At 39.8% G+C, this 23590-nt stretch overlaps 1 protein-coding gene across 2 annotated transcripts in view; it reads right to left on the reverse strand.

Annotated features, from left to right (window-relative positions):
• DPP10 (dipeptidyl peptidase like 10) overlaps nt 1–23590 on the reverse strand; it is an 867655-nt gene that overhangs the window by 391853 nt on the left and 452212 nt on the right. The window lies entirely within an intron of this gene.

Below are 23590 nucleotides of genomic sequence, written 5' to 3' on the forward strand. Positions count from 1 at the left end.
AACAAACAAGTAACTTGCCCAATGAATATTATAGTATTACCATACTATATTTAAGGTTTAGATGAAGATCCCATTCTCTGTCATTTGCATGGCTTAATTTCTCTAACAAGTTTATTTTTGGGTTAACTTTGGAGGAAAGCTAGGGAGAGGCGAAGTATACCATTATGTCACTTATGATTTCACAGAAGTGTGTGGAAAAATACATCTTTACCATAAATTTTGATTGAAATAGTTATAATTCAAAGAGATACTGAACCAATTTTCTGCAAAACTTTAATTGTTTTACTTCCTCAGTGGAGATTATAAAATAAGCCAATTTTGAAATTTTTAGGCCTTCAAATTACTCAAGCTTAAATTTTCAATTTGGCAATTTTGCACAGTGAGTTTGAATTTTCTATATAGTTTTTGTTTGTCTGACATGTATTATGTTAGGACTCACTTGTTATGGGTGGATCAGTTAAAGACATCCAATACCTGCTGAAGTCAGAAAAAGTCTTTCAGGCTGTTTATGATGCCTAAATTAAGCTGCCTAAATTAATTTGCCACAGTTCAGACCTTATCAAGTTAGGGGTGCACTGTAAGAAGTACTGAGTTTTAATTTCCCTATCATATTTTATTTATATTTGTACATAAATCCTAAGTATAGACATTCAGTCTTTTTTTGGGAAATTAGACAAATGTTAATTAATGCTAGTTTTTGCATTAATGGGTCAAATTCTTCTAATTTATCCTGGTGTACATCTGGAGTAAATCCAATTAGTTGACTAGGTTTACTCTATATTCACACTGGAGTAACTGAGAACATTATTCCTGTGTGAAAATCAGTTCTAAAACCCTCAGTGCAGAAAAGTCTAACTGAAGGAGAATGATGCAGTGACAGAAAACAGCAACAGGAAAGCTACAGGGAACCAGCATCTCCTGAAGTGGCCAGAGAGGTAAACGTGACCAAAGCAGATGAGGAAGGATGTTTTGATTCCCGAGCTGCTTGCATTGCTAGGACATCTATGATATCCTTGTAAGAAATAAAATCTGCCCTCCCCAAATTAAAATGGAGGGAGGCATTCTGAACATGACTTCCCCTCCTTCAGAATTATATCCCTGACAAGTGTGCACTGCTCCATCTTTTCGCCTGTTGGGGTGATTCTGCCTCAATGAAGTTATAGCAGAGAGGAATTAGTTCCAATTTCTCTAATGCAACCAAAACCAAACCAAAACCAAACCAACCTTGTCTGGCCCAAATATCACCTACATGCATTGTTGAAAGTGGTATTTATTTGGGTTTAAACTTGTTTTGGGAATTTTAGAAATGATGTAATTTCTCTAAAATACTTCAGTCCAGGATTACACCTCATGCTGAAAATTTGATTTTTTTCTCTCTTAATCAACCATCTGAATTTTTCAAGGAACGTTTAAAAGGCAATTTTTTACCCTGTATGCCAGAACTTCCAGTGTGTGGGCAATATGATTTTAGTTATGATAATTTAGTGGAATGGTTGGGGGCAGTTTGAACTTACTCATTTGGGAATTCTGTAACTCCATAAAGGAAATACTATCACACTCTCTTCCATCAATACACTTACTCTAGCAAGGCCATTTCAAGGACAAAATCTAATTATAATTTTGACATAGTTTTACCTTCAAAACTAAACATGAAAGTAATAGTATAATATGCCTCACTTCCCCTGTCTATTTTCTCTCTTTTTTAATTTTAATTAAGTAAGGCACTTCAGGAGATGATCTTCTATATATAAAAATAGACTTGAATGCTTTCCTCTTCAAATATGGCCTTTTAATTAAAATATATCGGATTGTTAAAAAATAAATGTGATTTCAACAGCTGAGAACTCTGAAAAATAACTCAATTAATTTTAAAAGGCTACAAAGAGAAAAGTAATGGTAAAGATGGTCAGAATTAAGGATGGGCAATTTTACTCTCAAAGGGAAGTTAATACTGAGTGCAAAGTGAGTGTAAAACACTACCATTATGCTTCATTAGCATTTTATAACTTTGTGCTTGTATAAGTGAGATGCAGAGCAAGAAGGAATCAGGCCCAGAGTATTTTATTCAAAAATCTTTAATTTTTACCAGATTGCCAGATCTGTGTTTCCACTCCAAAATATGCAACTTATATTTATATTAACGAACAATAATTTACAATATTTAAACTTTAAGTTTAAAAAACTCATTCCTGCTTCTCTCCCTCATCCCCATATGTGATTGAGGGGGTTGTTGGAAGAGTCAGAGAGTAGAAAGGGCAGAAAGGAAATGGCACAGAAGTCCGAAGGAGGGGGTGGATAGGAACAAAGGGAGAGGGTGTGGTGGGGGGAAGCGGAGTTGAACTGCAGCACAGGGAATAGTGGAATAAGAATCAGACCGAGGCAGATAGAAGTAGAGGAGGCAGACAGGTAGGTCTATAACCGGTCCTCTGCAGAACCTGGAACTGAGCCAAGCAGTGATCATTCTCTACACTCCTTTGCTGTCAGCAAATAACTGTAAAACATACTGGCAAAATGTCTCTCTCCATCCTGCTTCTCATGTGAGATCCACATGGGGGATAACAGTTCAATACTGCTACCAGTTACTTTATTAGCTCATGATTTTTTCCACTTATGTGATAATGTTACTAAAGATTGTATCATAATGCATGTGCAAAGGGGCCTGAATTAAAGTTGCACAGGCTCCCGTAACTCTGAGTGCTTGACTTGGCAACTTTAATGTTCCTTTAACATATTTTTGATGTAATTATATTACGTAAACTGGAGTAGCATCCACATAGTGTGCTAGGCACTTTCCAATTCACATGAAGATACAGTCCCCTTCCCCAAAGAGTGTATAATCTAAACAGAGTATGACAATCTCTCTCCACAGTTCAGCAATCATCTTTTGCACACATCAAAATTACAGCCTCATGACTAGTATCCCTCATGCTCCGCTCGCCACACAATTAGTAATTCATCACTGAGTAACCAAATTAAATGGTATGCAGATGACTTAGTCCTCTACGGTCTTGTAAATACAGGAGGGATTTAAGTGAATTAATAGCAGCTGTGAAGACCAATTCAGGAAAAGAATTCACTTGTGAGAGCCGCATGGAAAAAAGAATAAAGATATTTTGCCATGACAAATGGCCAACAAGGCTGATGTAATTGGCAGAGCCCTTTGGAGACTTTTTTAAAAAAACTGGTGTCACATTAATTATCCTCCAGTATCTGGTACAGAAGCTAATTTAAATGATACGTTACATATCACAGTTCATAGTTCTGCAAATTCATATTTGAGTTCCTTCAGAACTCTTGGGTGAATACCATCTGTTCCTGGTGACTTATTGCTGTTTAATTCATCCATTTGTTCCAAAACCTCCCCTAATGATACCTCAGTCTGGGACAGTTCCTCACCTTTGTCACCTACAAAGAATGACTCAGGTTTGGGAATCTCCCTCACATCCTCAGCCATGAAGACTGATGCAAAGAATGAATTTGGTTTCTACCCAATGGCCTTATCTTCCTTGAGTTCTCCTTTAGCATCTCGATTGTCTGGTGGTCACACTGGTTGTTTAGCAGGCTTCCTGCTTCTGATGTACTTACAAAAAAAAATTGCGGTTACTTTTTAAGTCTTTGGCTAGCTGTTCTTCAAATTATTTTTTGGCCTTCCTAATTATATTTTTACACTTCACTTGGCAGAGTTTATGCTTCTTTCTATTTTCCTCAATAGCATTTAACTTCCACTTTTAAACAGATGTTTGTTTGTATTTTGCCTCTAACTGTTTCTTTTACTTTGTTGTTTAGCAACGATTGCACTCTTTTTTGATCCTCTTACAATGTTTTCTTTTAATTTGGGGTATCCATCACTGGTGGCAGCATATAGAGTATGTGTAGCAGTGAAAAGCAGGCTGCATCCACACTGCAGAGTGTAGCTACGTGTGTCAGTGAAAGGCTCTTGCAGGTCTGCCAGAGCCTTTCCCACTGTCTCTTCCTTGCCAGACTTTCCCTGTGATGGGGAAAGGCTCCAGAGGCAGGGAGCTTCTGGAGCCTTTCCCCTCTGCCAGAGCTTTTCCCTGCAGCAAGGAAAGGCTCTTGCAGTGAGACACTATACTGCTAAAAACAGCAGTGTAGATGGGGGAGGTGCTGTTTGGGCATGTAGAGAGGTGTGCAGGGCACACACCCAGAGGGTGCAGGTGTGTTTTTACTCCACTCATCTAAGCAGTGCCTCACCATCTACATTATTTATACTCGTGATAGGGGTGTGTAGTGTATGTACTCTACACACTGCCATAAGGCGTGTGCAGTGTAGATGTACCCGAAGGGATCCATGGGTCAGGACCATCACCAGAGTGTGCTGTGTTCTACTTTAGGGACCAGGAAGCATTATCAGGGTATGGAGCCAGGCATGCCATCAATAGTTTTGCAAGGAGGACCTTTGCTTTTGGGGGTTCTTTATTAAGATTGGGCCCTAATTCACCACTGCCTGAAGCATCATCAAACAATGCTCTGTATTCTGTGACTCTTAACGGGGGAGTAACAAAACACAAGTGGCCAAAATAGCCATCAGCACTGCAGGTCTTAGCATACCCAAGATACCATTTGGCACTTACATGGTACTGCTCACCTTCATGTCTTGAGACACTTTACATACCAAGGAAATTCATTATCTGTATTAATACAGATATCTCCCTGCATCTCGCTTTCTTTACGAAATTTACCCATTATCATCAAGTCATCCAGTATGACAGCTAAGATTAGAAATCATGTCTCTCTACTCCTAAGATGATTGGATCACATTTCCACAAATCTACTAACTGAACAAAGGCACTGTCATGGGTTACTGCTTAATTAGAAGTCACAGTTGCCCCAGAGTTGGAGCCATGAACCACCATATGGAAGCATTTAGATTCCTTGTTTCACTAAATTGACAGATGAAACACAATCTACAAATGTAAAAAAACTAATCCCAAACAGTAGTTATAAAAAGGACATGTTGAAAGGGACTGAACTCTGTTCATGTGGAATTATACGCTATTGGTTAGATGTATAGTAAAATATCAGTTAAGTTCTGTCACCTCATTAAACAAACAATGACATTACTGTTCCTTAAGTGCTACAGGGAAGTGCAACTAGGCTACTAATATGATTGTTTTAACTCTCTTCCTAGCTCCTAACCAATTATCTTAAATGCATATAGCCTACAGCAGTATAAATAAGCTGTATGCTCTTATTTACCAAAATACCAAAAGCTGAAGTCATGTGGATAACATTATAATACATTGCTAGAGAATCCCCACCCCTAAACACAGCACACATTATAGCACACACAGCATAACAAGCAGCTAAAGGCAAGAGATAGAAGTGGGGAATTAAAGGCAGGTTACGCTAATAGTAGCTCAGTATTAAGATGATGTAAATCAGCAGAACTCCACTGACTTCACTGGAGTTACACAAGCTGAGGATCTAGCCCTAAATTTTGTCTGAAGAAACAAATTATTAGAACAGCTTTGTGAGAAAGACTGGTGAGAAATAGATATTGAGTGAATTATTTAATAGGCAATTGAATACCATCCTCAGAAGAAATATTGGGAGGGCAAGTCTCGTGGCCTTTTTGTTTTGCTTTCACTAAAGATACCACCAAATTGTCTTGTAGACAAAAAGAGAGAAGGACAGGATGAAAAAAAGCAAGAGAGCGAGAGAGAGAAAAATCGGACATACTGTACCAGATTCTGATTGTATTTATACAGAGAAGAGGACAGATTTAAAACACTGCAAATGAGATCTGAATTTTCTCCAGTGAAAAGAAAACAGGATAAGAGAATAAGGCTATGTCTGCACTTCGGGGGTAAGTCAACCTAACTTACACAACTCCAGCTACGTGAATAACGTAGCTGGAGTCAACATATCTTAGGTCAACTTACTGCAGTGTCTACACCGTGCTGGGTCAACGGGAGACACTTTCCCATTGACTTACCTTACACTTCTCATTCCAGTGACGATGGGGAGCAATATACAATCGATTTAGCAGCTCTTCACTAGACCCACTAAATCAATTGCTGGTGCACCGATCACACCAGTGTTGATGTTCATGAAGGACAGTGCCTCCTGGAGATTCCACTGGGGCAGTGTGGCTCTGCACTGCCCCCAGACTGGGACACTGCTTAAAGGGAAAAGAGAATGGAAACGTGATTATGGGAATATGAAGCTATGGCTTTTTTTTAAATTTAGGAATCCCACAGAGTGGGGCCAGAGCAAGGGGAGGAGGAGAGAAATATCTATATTATTCTAATAGATGGCAACAGGGAGTGCATCACCTATGTGTATGGAGCAGGCCTGGCAGAGAGACTATGCCTCCTGAGGCTAATCTTCTTCTGGTGCTCCCCCAAAATGGTATAGCTCCCCAAGGCCCCCTACACAGTTCTTATGCCAATTACAATCTATCCCTGAATATGCCAATTACAATCTGCGTAGAAAGAACAGTCCTTTGTATTCTTCATCATTGTTTTATTGGGGGAAAGAGATTGTTTTGCTCTTGATGATATGCAGTAGAAAAGCAGATTCATAATTATAAATGTTCTCCTATGACTTTGCCAGTAAAATTATCTTCTTAATATCACATTTCGGAACACAGTCCTTGAAAAGTGTAATAAAACTCAGCTCTCACAAATCTTTCTTCCATTAAGAAAAGCCATTTTACAAACATTTTTCTACCTTTGTTGTCACAAAAGATATAATCACTGTCTTATTCGCAATGTATCCACCCCTTAAATATCATTGAATTATTGAGTCACACTCAGTGGTCTTTTTATTTATTTATCTCTTATCAAGGGAAAAAAAACAAAGTATTTCATTGGTGCTAGAAAGAAGAAACATAAATCCCATTTTATTACTTTGACAAAGATGGGCATATGACCATTTACTCTTTTCCAAACTTTTTGAAATGCAGAATTCTAAGAAAACTTGTGTGTGTGAATTTCAGTGGGATTGGACACCTCACATACCGCTCTTGTTGGAGTTTTCTGCATTTCTGATAACAAAGTAGTTTCAGTGCGGCTGCACATTCTATCTCCTCGGTATAGTCTGCCAATTCCACGAGTTTTATAATTATGCAAGATTTAACAATTCTCACAGCATTTCAAGTTTCACTATACTTCAGATACCAATGCGAATCAATGCCAGCCTTATAAGTGTGTAGATTTGAACTGCCAGTGAGGTAATGATTAATTAAAGACACAGGATGTTGATTAAAAAATATTGGTATCACATTAATTAAAAAAAAATCTATTCCAGTTGCTTCTCACTTATCTAAGATACATACTTGGGTATTTCCAGCCATTAAAAATCAGCAGAAACTTGTAGGAAAGTTTATGGAGTTATGGGATCTTACAAGGTTCCTCTTCATTTTCTGATGGCAGACAAGTGAGACCAGCTCAACCTTTCAAGCACCATGCTGAAAAGAAGAATGTTCCTTGATTGTGGCACAGAAAAGTTTACTCCCACCTTCACTTCTGCTCTTACTCTCCCTTATACTCCCCTCTTGCTCCCTATCCTTTCCCATTCCTGTGCCTTACTGGTCCCGTTGTCTCCTACTTCCCATTTGCTTTCATGCTGCCCTCTATGTCTGGAACAGTTTCCAGTTGCTTGCCTCTCAAAAATCCTTCAAACCCTTGTTAAATCCTATCTCTTAAAGTGATGCCTCTGACCAGCTTAACAGTAACCCCCTCACCATCCTTTACCTGAACTGTTGCCTCATTTGCCTCCTCTTACCTGGACAGTAATTTCTATATGGTAGGCAATCTATATTTATGGCATCCTTGGTTATAAAGCATCATGTAAATTTCCAGAGCTGTACAAATTATTTTTATTTATTACATGTATTTTTAACAATAACTACTGCGTCTGGATCTAACAAGAGTATCTTCCTCTGTTAACCATCTCTTAAGTGAAGGAGCCTAGTTACCTAAGTGCACTTCCTCAAGTTACAATTCAAGCAGAAACCCCTTATTAGCCTGGTTTACAACACAAGTAAATTCACTGCACTTTCACACCATCAGGTGCTAGGACTCCATGGAGTGGTCTAGTCGGGAAGCCAACAACTCATGTCTCTATTTGGCTTGCTGAAGTACAGAGAAAATACCACCTATTCATGCCCATGAATCAGACTTAGTAACGCTAATTATGCACTATATTTACAATGAAAATTTCTACAATTCTATGAATGTGAAAATCAAATGCAGGTAAGATTAAGAATTTATAATATGATTTTTGTCATGAGTGCATCAGAAAATGTCATTTATAAGTCAAAGAATCAAGTAGCCAGTTTTGAGGTTGGTGACAAAAAAACATAATCTCCCCCCCCCCCCCAAAAAAAAACCCCAAAGCACAAAATGACCTTGATCATAGCAGAGTTCAATTTCGAAAGGTTCAACACAGTATAGCAATGGCTTTTTATCAGCCCAATACGACGACTGCATGGAAACTGTGCTTCATGCAAATTTTAGAGACAATATGAAAAGTAACAAACAGTTTTGTTAAGGGCAGAGTTTACAGTAATGAAATCACATAGCAGATCCTGAATAGACACTCTGAGATCAGTAGATTTCTATTGAGCATCAGTTCTTGTTTGGAAAGTAGTATAAACAATGTTATCTGCTATGAAGCTATCGTCAGAGGTCAACTCATTCCAGCATGATTTGAAGTCAGGCTATAAAAAAAACAAGTATCAGCAATTTTTAGAAGTTTCATCTACCACCTATGCGACAGGTACATTGTAAAAGCTACAACCAAGGCTACATTACAAATGCACAAAAATAAAATAATCAGTGAGTTGGTAAACTTTTTAAAAAAATCTGAAAAGCAGCAGAAATTAGGTCACTTTGCCAAAGTTTACAGATTTGAAATCAATCTAGTGTACTCATCTATTTACTTTATGATACAGGCACAAAGATCACTTTTTAACTAAATCTGAAATGCTCCCTCCAGATACCTGAATATGAACTTTCAGATGTAAAATTTGGTAGAAGTCACTAAATGACAATGCAGATAACAGTGGGGGAAAAGGTTTTGATTCTAGCCAAATGTCCTGTTTTTGGCAGGAAACTCCCACCTTTTGGGGTCAGCCTACCACCTGCTGTATGGCAAGAAAATGTCCCTGGAAAGCTCTCCTCTGGTGCTCTACCTCCCCTCCATCTGACACAGGATAAAACAGAATGGATTTAACACTTGTAATAGCATGTTACTGCTTGTGCTTTACAGCACCCCACCAAGCTGTCGGAGCATGGATTCTTTCTTCCTATGCTTGGCCCTGACAGAAGGCATGTCCAGCCGGTGTTTTGTAGGTTCCCCACTCCTTCATTCTGTTTACCATCATTTTTTTTCTCCTTTTGTGTACAATCTTCCATTTAAACATCTCTGAAATGGTTTAATCTGTGGCAATCAGTGTTGCCACAATACCACCAGCATAATATTTCTTTTTGTGTTTTTCAAGGGAAGAGCTTCCACCAAGCTCCCCCAAAACACACACATTGACTACTTTACTTCTCACTTACATATTCTAGATAATATCATTATTTCCCAGGTTTCCAATAGATATAAGCCAAAAATGTTAAAGTGCTGCTAAATAATTCATTCACTATTAAGAAGCAAAGTAAAGTAGCAAATAGAGTCATTTTATCTTTAACAAACCCTTATAAAAATTATTTTTATAACAAAGTGTTCCCCAAATGTTTCACCATGGTCACATGAAGAATATATACACAGTCATTTGTGGCTGATGGGTGTGAAATGTCAACTAAATAAGAAAGGCATCTAGCATAGTCTTCAATCCTGCAATAGGGGATAGTATACACTTAGATATTCCTCAAAGTGGAATAGGTGTCCTTTGCAATTCTACATGCTATCATGTCCCTATAGCTCAGGCAGTCACCGGCACTCAACACCTGGAAAACATAGCAAGGGTTTCATGCATAATTATATCTTAGTTATGACTTTTTAAAGAAAAGTCTAATAATTAATGCAAATGACTGAGTCACTCTTTAGTGGAAAACATAAACCACATTACGCAGAAGCTAGCAACATGTATATGTTTAATTATTAATAACATTAAACCTAATATTTATAAAATTCTGAGAAGTTCCTTTAATTAACCCTCACACACACACACACATCCATAATGATAATTGACCATGATGGAAGATTGTTAATTAAAAGTGAACTACCCATGTGAAATCCACAGGTCTGCACTTGTCAGTTTGCAGGTAGAGAAGGCAATTTTGCCCTTCACTGCCACAACGGATACTGTAGAGATTATATATCCATTACTAATAACAAGTAACAGAGTGAAAAGAAATACTTTAATATCTTCCATTTAGCATAATGTTGGGTTATGCTGCATTGCACTTTGTGCCTTTACAAGTTTGCACTGTACAATAATTCTACAGGACATGATTTTACAAGAAAGACATACAGCCATGTATAATGTGATCCTGCAGGTAGGTGTTCAGGGTTCTCACTGTGGTTTGTAGAAAAGTACTGTAATTGATAAACAAAAAACCCAAAACAAAGCAAGGTTTTAAGTATTTTAGTCATATTTTACTATCTTTCCATCAATTTTAATATTTAACATTACACAATGCTGTTGTGAGTACTGAGATAAAAAACACAGCACTGTTTTAAGGGCTAATGTAAGTATCAAAACGTAGGATGCTAAGTAGTTTTTTGACTGGATATCAAGACAACTATTTTACATATGCATAGATTCTCCTCACCACTTTATGAGAAAAAAAGTGACCATTTCAATAAGCCAGCATAATGCATTCTTTATGTTTGCAAGATGCTTTCAGATAGCTAAATCAGAATCCAGCCTTACAGAACATACTGCATGTACATCTTTGAACCGGCCTGCTTTCCCCACTATTACTGAACTGATCATAACAAAATCTGGTATCCTGACATGAGTGTCACAGAGACAAGGTGAGTGAGATAATACCTTTAATTGGATTTACAGCAACACTGCATGCCTCAGTATCACAACATTTAAGGTGACAATGTTTAGAATATTCATTCAGCTTGCAGATAGAAATAAGTGCTAGTTTTTTGTTCAACTACTGGCAACGAAAGCATCTTCTCGTTTGCTGATGAAGCAGTCAACAAGAGTGGGTTCTGGCAGGATATATATGGTCACAGGTCATAATGGAAATGCCCAGCAGGTTGATGATTGGACAAAACACCCTTCTTAAGCAAAGCCAAAGAAAAATATAGTACTATACTGATGGCCGGTAATACATCATTAGTGTCCTATGAAAATGGATAATAATTATTTTTACTACTGTAGCACCTAGGAGCCCCAGTCATCAACCAGAACTCTGTTCTGCCAGGCATTGTATAAAACAGAGAACAAAAGGATGGTCTCTGTCCCAGAGAGCTTACACAACCTAAGTACCAAGACAAGAAACAACAGAAAGACACAGATTGACCAAAGCGGGAGTACAAGGAAACAATGCGACAATCTGGTCAGCATGATAAACTGCAGTCTCAGCACACCAATAGCCTTTACTTTTAATCCTAACATACAGACATTACAGACACCTTCCTATTACTAAGACTGAACATATTCTTGTTCACACTCACTTTCAATGGAAGCAGGAGTGAGCTCAAAAAAAGCACCAAATAAAACCAAAAGTAGTGGTTTGTGCCAATACCTTACTGCTAGCTGTGTTACTGACACACAAGAGTTGTAACAAACTCTTGGAGGTCTAGTGTTTATGTTGTGCTGTTTATTCATACTCAGTACTTTTACCACGTTAAGCACCTGTCTCAATGACCAGGTCTTTCGTAAGGTTTTGGGCATTCCTTTGATGGTCAATCTCAATGTGTTACAGAGACTGAATTTAAGATTTTTAAATAGAATACATACTGAGAAGGCAGCTATACTAAAGGGTTTAGCAATGTTCCTTATGGAAATGTGTTCTAAACCATGATATTTCTTAGTCCCCAGTGACAGGTGGTATCAAAGCAACATACCAGTTTGTAGCTAGGTTTCCAGTGTGTGGCTGCGAAAGGAATCACTGTGTGAGTAGGTCCATGCCAGGATATTTGACAACATTCAAAAATCTTTCACTTGATCCATTTTTAATTAAGCTTTGTCAAATATAAAACTCTGGCCGAGCCTGACTGATTCCCACCACTGTCAAATGTGATGTCAGCACTGTTCATCCTCTAATCATGGGTTTGAGAACAAAGGCTCAGCATTACGAATTAAAATTTACCCAAAAAAATGAACACAAGAATGAGCACACAAATCATTGCTTTTCTTAATATATCTTATCGGGTAGCAAGGGCACTTAATAGTTCGCTAAGAGAGCACAATCAAGCCTTTAGGGGGGAAAATGGACTATAAAATGTCAGTATTGACTTAAGGCAGGATTATGCCTAGCCCTTACATCGATGCAAAAGAAGGCAAGGGGGCGGAAGATAACAGAACCTTCCCCACCTCACTTGCTAGCCAAATTGGAAATCAACTTTCGAAATGAGTACAGGGTCTAATCTCTGCTAATACCTTCTGAAGAGCAAGCCATTCCTAACCAGTTAAGAATGGGGGAGGAGGGTGCATGCCCTAAATGGCCAGTAAAGATGCAGACAGGATGAAAATCTACACCCCAATAAAATCTCTCTAAGGCATAAGGAATCCTACAGCTTCTACTGTGGTGTTGCAATATCACACTGCCCCGAAAGTGGGTCTGTGCCTAAACCACACAGTCTGGTCCTTAAGACTGTGCGACCTACATTTTAAAAATATGCTTTAAAGGGCTTGAAATCAAAGTGAAGAAAAATGTCACCAATCACGTCATGACATACTAGCAACAACTGGAAGAGAATGCTACAAGTGGTTCTATTTGCCAAGACATACTTTCCCCCAATATGTTAAACGTTATTTAATATTCAGTAATGACCTTTTTTTCTAGGGTTGCCAACTTTCTAACCGCACAAAACCGAACACCCTTGCCCCACCCCTTCTCCGAGGCACCATCCCATCTCACTCCATCCCCCCCCCGCCCTCTGTTGCTTGCTCTCCCCCACCCTCTCTCACTTGCTCATTTTCACTGGGCTGGGGCATGGGGTTGGGTGCAGGAGGGGGTGAGGGTGTGAAGGTGTGGACTCCGGGATGCAGTCAGAAATGAGCGGTTCTCGGTGCAGGAGGGGGCTCAGGGCTGGAGCAGTGGGTTAGGGTATGGGAGGCGGTGTAGGGTGCAGGCTCTGGAAGGGAGCTCCAGGCTGGGGCAGGGGTTTGGGGTGTGGAAAGGGGGTGCGGGCTCCAGGCAGCACTAACCTCAGGGAGCTCCCTGGATGCGGCAACATGTCCATCAGCTCCTAGGCATAGGGGTGGCCAGGCTGCCTCTGCCCGCAGAAGTTGCCCCCGCAGATCCCCTTGACTGCAGTTCCTGGCCAATGGGAGCTGTGGACCCAGCACATGGGGCAGGGGCAGTGCGCGGAGCCTCTCTGGTCGCCCCTATTCCTCAGATACAGAGGGACATGTCGCCACTTCCAGGAGCCATGCGGAGCCAGGGAGGGAACCTGCCAGCCCTGCAAACCGGACTTTTAATGACCCAGTCAGAGCTGCCAGGGTGCCTTTTCAACCGGATGTTCCATTCAAAAACCATACACCTGGCAACCCTACCTTTTTTCTCTTGTGATTTTATTTTTGAAAAAAATATGTTACGAATGTGGTGGTGTTGTATGGTCACATCCAAGCTTCAGAGGGGAATGAATATTCTTGTGTACCTGTTGACAATCTGTGGGAGATTTCTTCACACAGGAGCAAGATTATATATTTTATTTGGTTTTTAAAACTAGGCAGGAGACCATTAACAGAACAGATATGATAGATTCATTTTGTTCTTGATTTTACTGCATCTCTCTCCAATCTCTCCCTGGACTTTGTTCTAAGTCTTCATGTTGATGACATGATATGTACCACTAGCGCAGCATTATTGTTCCCCTCGAGAATGATTCTGAGACTTAAAGGAGCAACATAATCTGAGGTCAATTCTATTCTAATAAGGGGGCATATTCTGACTAGATTGAAGAGCCTGAATTTTGTGTTTATCTGCCACCATAGCTCCTGTAATTCATACATTAATATCTTCAACCAACTTTTCCCTTTTATTTATTTCTTTCTTGTTCTAACACATAAATAATATTCCCTGTTAAAATAATGGTGCTTACCACATTTGATTCATCTGTACAAGTTGATGTAGATAGGGCCCAGTTCTGACTTCTGAGGTGCACACACCCATATCATAGACTTCACAGGAAGTTTACATAGGCTTTACATAGGAGTTTACATCAGAGGGTTTAATTTAGCTTGAGGCCAGATTCTTCTCTCAATTCTCTCCATAGTTATCCAGATTGAGATGAGGTGTGGTCAAGAGAAGACTCTGGCCCAGGGAATGAAGCTGACCGTTTAAAATCAATATCACATCACACTTCACAAGGGTGGTGAGATAGATAAAAACTTGAATAATACCTTCAGTCCGACGTCCTTTTTACAAAATGCCACATCCACTGAGACTATACTCCAAGCTGCATTGTTGGGATGGCACTAAAAAGGATGTAAGTTTTTTAAATCCCTTCCTCAAAATCTCCTCTATCACCATAAAAGCCGCTATATCTTATGCGAGAAACAACTCTCCAGACCAAAAGAAGAGATCTGGGGATTTTTATAGTACATTTTCTAAAAAAACATCTTACAAACTTTATAGAAATAGACTGCAATCGATTATTTACCCCTCTTCATTAGAGAATGGTGGGCTAAAATAATAATAATAATTAATAAAAAACTTGCAAAAACTCTATCAATCCTACAAAGTAATCAATCACTCTGCTGACATTAAGGTTTTTTTTCTTTGAAGAAAAACAAATGTAGATTGTGTCTTGAAGATGTACTCAGCAACAGGGTTGAACTCCAGGACAATGATTAAAGCTACATTACTGGAAGAACTCAGCAATACTGTAACTTCTTTGTGGTGGTGGCAGCATCTTTGGGTTACATTCTGTGTTGATTTACACTCCGTGATGACTAGTGCCCAAAGTGAGGGGGGGGCACCGCTAGCCAATATGCACCTCTCCCCCATCAATAATATGTTCAAAGTGAAAATGGGGACACCCTCATTTGGGGTGTCACAGTGAAGCATCGAGGGGGTGGGGGTGGCAGGGGAAGGTAGGTTGGTGGGGAAGTGAGAAGACTAATGGTGTAATCAGGAAGGGTGGGATTAGGTGTCTAAGGGTCACAATAAGGGTAAACAGCATGTATCCCTCTGTGTCCCCTTGTTTCCCAACCTGGCTCTTAATACTACCCTCCTCTTACGCATCACATCAATACACCCACAATTTCATTGACTAATTGACTCTATTCCCCCTACACTCAACCCAACCCAAAACACCATCACTTCCACCATGTGCAATGCCACTCACTTCAATGATGTTTCATAGGATGTAAATAACCTCTCACTCTCTGGACAACGGTGGGCCAAATCTGCTCTCAATTACAGTTCACCAGTGTAAATATGGATTACCTTCGCTGACTCAGCCATTGTAACTGAGAGCATAATTTAGCCCTGAAGCTTTACATAAAGTCTAAAGAGACCATGAAGAAATGTTTTCTGCTGAAAGCTGATGAAAAACACAGAAAGCAACATTAGTTGATTGCTCATGTCCCAGAGAGAACAGTAATCCTTTTCTCTTTGCTTCCTAATGCTTCAAAATTCTACAGTGATTAATTCAAATATACTTTCATGTGACAGCTAAAATGTGAGGTAAGAGTGTACAGGTAATATTCTGGCAACAGCTTGGGCTTTGTTGGATAAGAAAATGGAGTCTATCTTTTAGTAGAAAACAAACAGTTCAGCTAAGGGGAAAAAATAACATATCACTGTTTATTCCAAGATCGCAGAAAAAGCTTCAGGATCTCAAGTTAAGCCTCAAACACCCCTGTGATATATGCAATTGTTATGCTCGTTACAAAATTGGGTAACCTGAAGAAGAAAGAGAATAAAAGGCCAGATCCAAGGTCCACAAACATCAATGGGAATCTCCATTAACTTCAGTGGGCTGTGGATCAGGGCCTAAGACCTATATTTTCAAACAAATCCCTGCACGAAAAGCTTGCCAAAAAGATAACCAAGCCCTAGGTCAGAGCTGGAACTAAAATTCAGAAGAAGGTCCTGTAGTGGCTAGTGCAGAGAACAGGCAGCCAGGAAGAACACTCCCATGAATCATATGGTTTATCTAAGGGGAGTAGTTTACTTAAGAAAAATACTATTTTTAATTAAAAAAAATAAGAACCTTGCTTTTTAAGAGATGAGTTCTTTCCTGGATCAATGGTCTTTTTAGGAGCAATTAGTTTGGGGTTTTTTTAAATACAAATGGCAAAGTTTTTTTAGAGTGTACGTGCACATGTGTGTTTTAGTGTGTGTGCAATTATAACACTAATTTGTTGTCCAACACATTTCTATAAACTTTGTGTTTTACAAAACTGGGAAAATACTGAGGTTGTTCCATTTTATTTTAACTCTGTGGGAACAGCAGGCTTGAGTCTGGCGTTGTGAACACTGGTGCAATTCCAGTAAGTTTAGAGGAATTGCTACAAATTTACAAGTGTAAGCGAGGGCAGAATCAGATCTGGTTTTTATTTAAGTCAACTTTATTATTATAACATCACAGCAGCAACACAAAGCTATTACCATCCAAATCCCTATTTTATTGGTTATAATTTTTTTTTCAATATTTCCTCTGTGGACTGAATTTCTTCTGTTTGCTCTCTATCTCAAAAGGAACTGTTCTGGGAACATCTTAAGAAAACCTGCAGAACCTTAACATTATATTAACATAGTTATTTGTATGATTGTTATGCAAAGAAGTCATCTAATAAAGCAGCAGGGCATACAAGTGTCACAGCAGTGCAAAATAACATTCTGATGCTGTATATATTGGTATACTTAAGGGATAAAAACACTAGCACATTTTTATTGTTTGAAGGAAATGTAAAAGGTGAAGGTTAATTTTAACAACTTGATTGATATTTAGCTAATTTGTGAGACATATGCTGAAAACAGAAGCTACAAAGCTGTATTCTCAAGTAATTGTCTGAAAAGGCCAGGTCAGGGTGATCCACCAACAGGTTACCATTACTACTTTATTATTTCAGTTTATAGCTTGATTTTCAGGGACACTGAGCATCTGAGACTCCCGCTGAATGTTGTGAATGCTTAGCATCTGTGAAAATCCGGCCACTCATGCATCATCATCTCCACAACTGAAATGTGTTGGCAAAAACACTACAGATTTGATTTTCAGAGCTGACAAACTTAGGGGGTTAAACAGCAGCTGGGAATCTGTGAAATTAAAAGATGCCAAAGTCAGCAGTGACCACTGTTATCATCTAGTCTGACCTTCTATACCACCGGACACTGAACTTCCCCAAAATAATCCCAAGAGCATATCTTTTAGAAAAACCTCTGATCTCGATTTTAAAATTTCCAGTGATGAAGAATTCATCACACCCGTTGGTAAATTGTTCCAATGATTAATTACTGTACTGTTAAAAATGTACACCTTATTTCCAGCTTGAAAACCTCACAGAAACCATATAGATTTCTGAAGGAAACCTGCCTGCCTCCCCAACTCCTTGGCATCCAGAGGAACAAAAACATCTTTGAAATATCAGAATTTCCCTTGGAAGAGAGATTCCAAATTTCAACAAACTCTAATTAGAAGTGTTGCACCTCCCCTCCTGTTCATGATCACAAAACATCCCTGTGATTGACTGCAGACACTGCCATGAAAAAGCTGTTTGAGTATTTAATATAGTTTATCTGTCCTGTAATGTGATTTAGCAGGCAGAAACAAAGAGAAGAGTTATCACCATGTGCGTAGCCATCTGTCTATCCATGCATCATACTACCTATACTACGCTGTTTTGGCTCATTGTGTCTTTCTTTCTGTGGCACCTTCCTGTTGCCTTTTGTCTTCTACTTCCAATCTTTGGGGCACAGAATGTCTCCAAGTTTGTACAGTGCCTTGTACAACAGGCTTAGGCTCTTAGCTGCTATAAATATTAATAATAAAATAGTCCATGAACCATAGTTTGAAAACACACTGATCTGAGGAAAATCATTTTTCATCTTTACTGTAATTGAACTTTCCTTGAACAAGTTTGGGCTGATGATTTTTCTTTCCAGGATTAGCCCATTGTTCTTGTAGAACGCCCCTTGTAGAATATCATCTTGTTCTTGTTCTCAGAATGTTCTTGTAGAATATCAGCTAATAGGGAGTTTTGAGAGGGAGTTTGGAAGGAGAGTGGAAAGGGGGCAAGGTACACTTGCCATTCTGTAAAACCTTTAAACTAAACTATAATCAAAACTTCTTGATTTAAACAAAAACCCTATCATTATCCTAGGTAGTTGTAGGAGAGAATGCAGGCAGAAGCCCAGCAGCATAGTGGGGGCTATGCTGTTTATTGCGCTCAGTGTAGCGTGTATGATTATCTGCCCTGTGGGCGGGTGGCATATGTGTGCATTCAGTGCAAGGAGCTCCTGGCCCTCAGAGACCGTGTATGGGCTTTGGAGGCCAGGGTGGCGGAACTGAAGGAGCTAAGGGAGGCAGAGAGGTATGCTGATGAGGCTTTCCGGGACACTGTAGATTTGTCCCACCTCTGGTCAGACAGCCCTTGCGCTGTTAAGGAGGATGAAAGGCTCAGAGAAGGAGAGCAGTCAACAGGAACAGAGGGAAACCTTCCCACAGTTGGAACCCTCCTTCCAGATGATGTTGGGATATCCTCTTGCACTGAGATTACCTCTCTGCAGGAGGGAACTCCAGTCATTAGGAAAAGGCAGGTGTTAGTAATGCAAGATTCGATCATTAGAAACATAGATAGCTGGGTTTGTGATGACCGGGAGAACCATATGGTGACTTGCCTGCCTGGTGCGAAGGTTGCGGATCTCTCGAGGCATCTAGATAGACTAATGTGTAGTGCTGGGGAGGAGCCGGTGGTCATGGTACATGTCGGTACCAATGACATAGGGAAGAGTAGGAGAGACATCCTGGAGGCCAAATTCAGGCTGCTAGGAAACAGACTGAAATCCAGGACTTCTGTGCTGGCATTCTCAGAAATGCTTCCAGTTCCAGGTAGGCAGGCAGAGCTTCAGATGTGGATGAGATTATGGTGTAGAGAGGAGGGGTTTCGATTTATTAGGAACTGGGGAAACTTTTGGGATGGGGAGCCTATACAGGAAGGATGGGCTCCACCTAACCAAAGTGGATCCAGACTGCTGGCATTTAACATTAAAAAGGTTGCAGAACAGTTTTTAAACTAAGCCAAAAAGGAGTTTGAAGAACAGCTAGCCAAACACTCAAAAGGTAATAACAAAATGTTTTTTAAGTACATCAGAAGCAGGAAGCCTGCTAAACAACCAGTGGGGCCCCTGGACAATTGAGATACAAAAGGAGCACTTAAAGGCGATAAAGTCATTGCAGAGAAACTAAATGAATTCTTTGCTTCAGTCTTCACAGCTGAGGATGTTAGGGAGATTCCCAAACCTGAGCCGCCTTTGTAGGTGACAAATCTGAGGAATTGTCACAGATTGAAGTGTCACTAGAGGAGGTTTTGGAATTAATTGAGAAACTTAACAGTAATAAGTCACCATGACCAGATGGCATTCACCCAAGAGTTCTGAAAGAACTCAAATGTGAAATTGTGGAACTATTAACTATGGTTTGTAACCTGTCCTTTAAATCAGCTAATGTACCCAATGACTGGAAGAAAGCTAATGTAATGCCAATATTTAAGAAGGGCTTGTCAAGGTTCCTCCCCCACTCTGAACTCTAGGGTACAGATGTGGGGACCTGCATGAAAAACCTCCTAAGCTTATCTTTACCAGCTTAGGTCAAAACTTCCCCAAGGTACAAAATATTCCACCCGTTGTCCTTGGATTGGCCGCTACCACCACCAAACTAATACTGGTTACTGGGGAAGAGCTGTTTGGACGCGTCCTTCCCCCCAAAATACTTCCCAAAACCTTGCACCCCACTTCCTGGACAAGGTTTGGTAAAAAGCCTCACCAATTTGCCTAGGTGACTACAGACCCAGACCCTTGGATCTTAAGAACAATGAACAATCCTCCCAACACTTGCGCCCCCCGTTTCCTGGGAAATGTTGGATAAAAAGCCTCACCAATTTGCATAGGTGACCACAGACCCAAACCCTTGGATCTGAGAACAATGAAAAAGCATTCAGTTTCTTACAAGAAGACTTTTAATAAAAATAGAAGTAAATAGAAATGAATAAATCCCCCCTGTAAAATCAGGATGGTAGATATCTTACAGGGTAATTAGATTCAAAAACATAGAGAACCCCTCGAGGCAAAACCTTAAGTTACAAAAAAGATACACAGACAGAAATAGTTATTCTATTCAGCACAATTCTTTTCTCAGCCATTTAAAGACATCATAATCTAACACATACCTAGCTAGATTACTTACTAAAAGTTCTAAGACTCCATTCCTGATCTATCCCCGGCAGAAACCAGCATATAGACCGACACACAGACCCTTTGTTTCTCTCCCTCCTCCCAGCTTTTGAAAGTATCTTGTCTCCTCATTGGTCATTTTGGTCATGTGCCAGCGAGGTTACCTTTAGCTTCTTAACCCTTTACAGGTGAGAGGAGCTTTCCCCTGGCCAGGAGGGATTTCAAAGGGGTTTACCCTTCCCTTTATTTTTATGACAGGGCTCTAGAGGTGATCCTGGCAATTACAGACCAGTAAGTCTAACGTCAGTACTGGGCAAATTAGTTGAAACAATTGTAAAGAATAAAATTGTCAGACACATAGAAGAACATAAATTGTTGTGCAAATATCAACATGGTTTCTGTAAAGGTAGATCGCGTCTTACTAATCTATTGGAGTTCTTTGAGGAGGTCAACAAACATGTGGACAAGGGGGATCCAGTGGACACAGTGTACTTAGATTTCCAGAAAGCCTTTGACAAGGTCCCTCACCAAAGGCTCTTACATAAATTAAGTTGTCATGGGATAAGAGGGAAGATCCTTTCATGGACTGAGAACTGGTTAAAAGACAGAGAACAAAGGGTAGGAATAAATGGTAAATTTTCAGAATGGAGAGGGGTAACTAGTGGTGTTCCTCAAGGGTCAGTCCTAGGACCAATCCTATTCAACATATTCGTAAATGATCTGGAGAAAGGGGTAAACAGTGAGGTGTCAAAGTTTGCAGATGATACTGAACTGCTCAAGATAGTTAAGACCAAAGCAGACTGTGAAGAACTTCAAAAAGATCTCACAAAACTAAGTGATTGGGCAACAAAATGGCAAATGAAATTTAATGTGGATAAATGGAAAGTAATGCACATTGGAAAAAATAACCCCAACTATACACACAATATGATGGGGGCTAATTTAGTTACAACTAATCAGGAGAAAGATCTTGGAGTCATCGTGGATATTTCTCTGAAGACGTCCACGCAGTGTGCAGCAGCAGTCAAAAAAGCAAACGGGATATTAGGAATCATTAAAAAAGGAATAGAGAATAAGACAGAGAATATCTTTTTGCCCTTATATAAATCCATGGTATGCCCACATCTTGAATACTGCGTACAGATGTGGTCCCCTCATCTCAAAAAAGATATACTGGCATTAGAAAAGGTTCAGAAAAGGGCAACTAAAATGATTAGGGGTTTGGAACGGGTCCCATATGAGGAGAGATTAAAGAGGCTAGGACTTTTCAGTTTGGAAAAGAGGAGACTAAGGGGGGAATATGATAGAGGTATACAAAATCATGAGTGGTGTGGAGAAAGTGAATAAGGAAAAGTTATTTACTTTTTCCCATAAGAACTAGGGGCCACCAAATGAAATTACTAGGTAGCAGGTTTAAAACAAATAAAAGGAAGTTCTTCTTCACTCAGTGCACAGTGGACCTGTGGAACTCCTTGCCTGAGGAGGTTGTGAAGGCTAGGACTATAACAGGGTTTAAAGGAGAACTGGATAAATTCATGGAGGTTAAGTCCATTAATGGCTATTAGCCAGGATAAGTAAGGAATGGTGTCCCTAGCCTCTGTTTGTCAGAGGGTGGAGATGGATGGCAGGAGAGAGATCACTTGATCATTACCTGTTAGATTCACTCCCTCTGGGGCACCTGGCCTTGGCCACTGTCAGTAGACAGGGTACTGGGATGGATGGACCTTTGGTCTGACACGGAATGGCCGTTCTTATGTTCTTATGTCCCCTAACCTTCTGAGGTAGTTTTACCAAGCAAGTCCTCTATAGTCTTCCCTGACAAAAAGTATTTTTCATCTGAATGTTCTCTCACTTCTGTAGTTTGGAAGAGCTAGAATAGCACTTATGTCTTACCATGCAACATCCTCATCCCTCAATTTGTGTGTGTAATCTCAGCAGTTCCTGCAATCTCAGGTCTTCAGTTGTTTCTACAGGTCCTGCACAGGCAGAGGAGACTATATGGAGTGCTACTCGGGGGGAACAGGAAAGTCATTAGCATGAAAACCCCTCCTGTTAATCATCTCTGTAAATCCCATTGATGATCCTGCAACAGATGTCTTGGTCTTGTGCATGTTGCCTTCAGGTCTTAAGAACAAGGTTAGCGGTGGGAGGGGGGAGAGACACATGAAGTGGAAGGGTCAGCTGATTAAGCATCATGTGACTGCCTGCTGGAGATTACATAATGGAGTTCTCCTGCATCAGTCGGGCAAAGATGATGGTTGGAGTTAAGACTCTGAAGGAAGTGTTTCTCTTAGGAAATAGAAGAAGGTCTAGGGGATAGCCCAAGTGGTAGGTTGTACCACATCCTTTCCTAGCTGAGGAAAGCAGAAAAGGTCTCTGTTACCTAATATTTGTACCATTTGAAGGTTTTTGCATTTTTTGTTATTAATAAAATCTGTCCTGAAGAAAGACAGAGAATGTTAGGAGTCTTTTTGGTTTTTGTTGGGTGGGGTTTTTTGGTTTTGTTTTTTTCTTCCCTAACTGGTGATTTTGCCCACTGACTTATACCACCTTATTAACTAGCTTGTTACTCATCAGGATCATTCAGGGTTCATGAGGAACAGGCAGTAAAGAGTTAACATGGCCCACATTTCACTTTATACCAATTAAGTATCATATAAGAACTGAGAAACTTTGTAAAGCTGATTTCTACAAACCCTTAGCAGAATGAATTAGTAGGAGTATTACCCGAGCAGCAGGCCTACTTGTAGCTTCATTAATTTCCATGAAAAATATCAGTATAATCTCCTACTGAATTTACACAGTGCATACCCCAAAAGGAAGACGTAAGAAAATCTTAACAGCATTAGCTGTAGGTTTATGAGCATTTCTAGTGAGAAGCTCTTTTCTCTGGGATTTTTTTTTTCATTTTTAAATTATCATTGTAGCATTTCAAACTGCTTCACAAATGTCTAACTACCTAATATTCACAACACCTCTTGGAGGTAGGTTTTATCAAACCTCAAAGAGTATTGATCCAATGCTCTACATACATCCAGGAGAGATGCACTTCACCACAAGATGAGGGTGGTTAGACCAACCAACGT

This window comes from Caretta caretta, chromosome 11, assembly GCF_965140235.1.
Source record: "Caretta caretta isolate rCarCar2 chromosome 11, rCarCar1.hap1, whole genome shotgun sequence".
Classification (NCBI taxonomy): Eukaryota; Metazoa; Chordata; order Testudines; family Cheloniidae; genus Caretta; species Caretta caretta.